This window comes from Engraulis encrasicolus, chromosome 5, assembly GCF_034702125.1.
Source record: "Engraulis encrasicolus isolate BLACKSEA-1 chromosome 5, IST_EnEncr_1.0, whole genome shotgun sequence".
Lineage (NCBI taxonomy): Eukaryota > Metazoa > Chordata > Actinopteri > Clupeiformes > Engraulidae > Engraulis > Engraulis encrasicolus.
In genome coordinates this window covers 16,300,917-16,305,460 of record NC_085861.1, presented here as the reverse complement: position 1 = coordinate 16,305,460, position 4,544 = coordinate 16,300,917, and positions in this window count along the sequence as shown.

Sequence of the window (4,544 nt, the reverse complement as noted above, 5' to 3'; positions counted from 1 at the left end):
ATTCACAGATCCATCAGTCGGGATAGCCACAGTAGTCGACCTGCTAGTGCTACTGTAGGGCACCGCTTCCTTGTCGGCACGGCTGTCAATGGTCAGGATCCACGGAGATAGTTCAGGCTTCTAACATGTCATGTCGTGGGTTATCCAAAGTTACCGATGTTGGAGTTTTAAAACATTTACGCATAGTGGTATCCATATTCAGGAAAGCACAAAACTTTCATGTCTGCTTGCAATCCTCCTTCCCCACCACGTCAAATTTTGGAGTTGGTAATCCACTCGTCATCTTAATGGACATCCACAACATTCGGGCCAACTGGCGTTGATGCATAAAAAAGATTATCAGCTTCGTAAGTGCATTTGTCTTTGATTAAGTATCTTCCCTTTCCTCCGTTTGGTAACACTACCAGGGTATTGGCGCTTCATTTTGATAATTTTGCAACTTTATCACAACTGAGCTTGACTCAACTTTCCTCTACTTCCTCTCGCAAAAGGAACACGTTCGCGATGCCACATGCTGCACAAATATGCGCAGGCAGCGCAGCAGAGCACAACCACACTGATTGCATTGTAATTGGCAATGCGCTTATTTGCGCCGCGCCGACTTGCACAAGTTTGTCACCGTGAACGTTGTTTTGGATATTCGTCTGGCGCACATGGCATAGATGGAATATACCATGTTCACGCGAAAGGGAGGGGGTGTGCATGTAATCTATATTTATTTGTGTTTATTATGCTGTTTATTTTGTTTCTGACATACAGAAATAAATATTTATGAACGCAGTATGTGCATTACTTACCACAGCGCCCTAACTACCAACTGTAGGCCTATGGGAAGTTTGGGGGTGTCCTCTGGGGGCCCCTACATTTGGCGGGGCCTAAGGCGGTTGCCTAGGTACCCCTCAATTAAGAACCGCCACTGGGTATAAATACTGGCTAGTCAGCAAAAGTAATATAAGGAAGTGGAAAGTGGGAAATCAGTACGTGCAATTTTCAAAGCTACAGGGTTGGTTAAAAATGCAGAGCGGCCGCGTTATTACATTTTACGGCCGCGGCCCACCGGGACAAGTCCCCGATCTCCCGACGGCCACTCCGCGCCTGGAGGAGACAAGAAATGAGCAGGAGAGAGCGGAAGGGGAAGAGAAATTAGGACTGGGGGTGGGGGGAGGCATCACGCGCTGCGCCACAGCACCCCCAGAGCACCCGTCTGTTACACCTACAGCTCCAGGCCTTTTTATTAGAATAGCATGAAAGAGTTGATTTATGTTAAACTGTCATGGATTGTAGATTCATGGCCCAGTTTCTTAACTATTCCAGTCATTAATTTTTTTCTTTTTATATACGTTGGCCTTCCAGCTCAAAAAACCCATGAATTGGGGAATTCGCAGCATTAGAATATTGTAATAAAATCACATTTTTCTTCATCAAAATTCGGGTCACATTAAATCAGTTGAAATTTGGTACTTTCTACATAACATGCAATGTTCAATACTTGTTAAGTACTTGTTAACTCACCAGTTTAATTCTAAATCACCAGAAATGACACCCCATTGAAAATGAATGGGGTTTAATTTCTGTTGAGTTAGAATTAAACTGGTGAGTTAACACCAAAACGTGGCATGGAAATCTTTCGGTATATTGAAGAGGGAAGTGTGGGGCACCGGGTCAACAAACAAGAACAGCTGACAGCAAAGCATCAATGATATCTGAGCTTCCATAACTCCCATGCACTGTTTTTGCCATTGACTTCAATGTTAAACGCATCATGGCTGTTATGAAGACAGAGAATGTCCTAACCAAGTATTGAACATTGCATGTTATGTAGAAAGTACCAAATTTCAACTGATTTAATGTGACCCAAATTTTGATGAAGAAAAATGTGATTTTATTACAATATTCTAATGCTGCGAATTCCCCAATTCATGGGTTTTTTGAGCTGGAAGGCCAACGTATACAAAAAGAAAACATTTAATGATTGGAATAGTTAAAAAACTGGGCCATGAATCTACAATCCATGGCAGTTTAACATTATTGATGGAATTATGGAAATAAATCAACTTGTTCATGCTATTCTAATAAAAAGGCCTGGAGCTGTATACTGTATGAGTTCACTTCATCTGTACATGGCTGAGAAAAAGAGGGAGACGGTCACGACGCCGGGATCCAAATTTTCAGCACAGGTGCTCAGACAGTCATAAATATCAAACAAGAAAGAGGAGGAACAACGTGTCGGTCAACGTGTGATACAACTTGTCAGCTTTGCCATTCCTGCACATTGTAATGATAAATGTATAATGAAGTCTATGTACTTGGTAAATCTTAGATTCGCAAAAGCCTTATTTTAGGCAAGCATTATACAGTAAGAATATTAAGTGACCTACCGTACAAATTTGTGTTTAAAATGTGTCTTTCTTGTAAAGGCTCTGCTGGCCACATGAAATGGCTCAGCATGCTGCCTCAGTTTGCCCATGGCTGATATAGTAGGATCATAATACCCAGTGTACACCAAGCGTGAACTACACGGCCTGAGCTGCGGAGGATATTATTTCTCTATGGTGGGAAGGCGAATAAAGCTACCAGAGCGAATTCGCCAGGAGCGAAGCCAACTGAGCGACCAGAGCGAATTTTAACGATTAAAGTCAAGCTAGTAATATGGTAATGAGCTATGACGTGGTTCGGCGAAAACCAATTGGAACACTCATATCGACAAATGTCCCAGGCTGTCAAGACAGAGCCGTTATATGATTAGCTAAATCAAACATAGGCCTATCAATGCCACGTCCAAAGCGTATAAAGCGAATTCATGACGAAACTTCTTCAACCAACTACCTGGGTCGCGTAGGTAGCGCCTGGTGTACACACTGCATAATACAGGTGCAAGGGAGGGTATTTGAGGTTAGAGATGTCAGACAGACACAACACTGGGGTTAGTTGGGTTTTTTTTGCAAGTGCCCCAGAAGAGAAAATGTCCTCAAAATAGTGTCAAACACCTCACCACTTCCTTCTACTGAAGAAGTTAAATCAGGCCATAAGATTTTGGATGCCTGACACACCGTGACGTTGTTTGTCCACGGTTTGAAAAGTCACTTGTTCTTTCCATGTGCTAACGAAGTCATGGTACACGTAGGTGAACGTTGCTAAGGTCACGTATCTTCTCGTTGTATGAAGTGACCTACGATTATTATTTGACAAATGTGACCACTTGAGACTCTGATGAATGACATCAAACATTGGGCCATTTCTACAGTTTTGTTTCAGTGCTGGACCGCAAAACAGCCAAGGGATTTTTGGTGTAAACCACCCTTTGCTTTTCAACAATATTATGATTGGCTCAGTCCACTCTCTATATTAAATAAGATAAGATAATCCTTTATCGTCTCCTCAAGAGAGAAATTTTGTTTGGACATGAGCGTGTGATATAGGCCTACACCAAAACACAGCACAGCAGACAGACAATGACACACATGTATACTACAGTTAAACAAGGAAACATGCAACATATACTGACAACTGCTGTTAGCAAAGAACAAATAAATATTACACATAACAATAAAAATACAAAAAAAACACCACCACACACACACACACACACACACACACACACACACACACACACACACACACACACACACACACACATCTACATCCTGTAAGGTTTTCATACTCTGCCTCTTCACTGCTTCATGAAATAAAGCTTGCAATGATGTAGGATAGATAGGCACTAGACCAATTGGCCGCCACTCCATCTAAATTGAGGTCTGGTCTCTCAGAAAAAAAAGAAACAATAAACAACACCATCTGCCCCTGAGAACTGTTGGCCCATCAGGAAAATGCCCAGCATGCTAGATTACCAGTCCAGCCCAGATTTGATTGTTTTCATGTAAGCATGTGAATCACATTTCTTCAAGTTCTTTCATGTAGCTGTTTTTTTCTACACGGCTGTGGAAGAAGGAGCTGCAACTTTCTGACCCAAACATTGGGTGGAACAGGTGGAAGTGGTGGGGGCAATCCAACATTCAAAAAGTGGAATCCATATCCAATCTAGAATCCAATGTTAGAATACATTTTGTTCATCTTCACGCATTGTGTGAGACGAACGTTCTGAATGGCCATCCACTGTGTATTACAGTTTTTTTGTTCGTTAAAGCACAGTTTTTGTAACTTTAGCTTTTCACTTTTCACACAAATGCTCAAATCTGTAACCAAATTAGCCAAAATAATAGCACAAAAGGTGCTTTGCACTCAATTTGTAATATATGAAACACACTTTGAAGATGTGACAAAATAATCTATTGCACTGCATACGTTACATAACTGTAAACACAACTCACTGCTTTACACACAACTTCCAGTTAATGAAAAAAATCATCCAAATGATGAACACACTCGTTCTCGTGCGAACAGTTCTGTAAAAACTGCTTAAGTTACAAAAATTAACTTTAGCGATCAGAAAAAACTGTAACACTGTATCCCAGACGTACTATACCTGTGAGTCCTGGCCCCTTACCGTGTGTGTGTGTGTGTGTGTGTGTGTGTGTGTGTGTGTG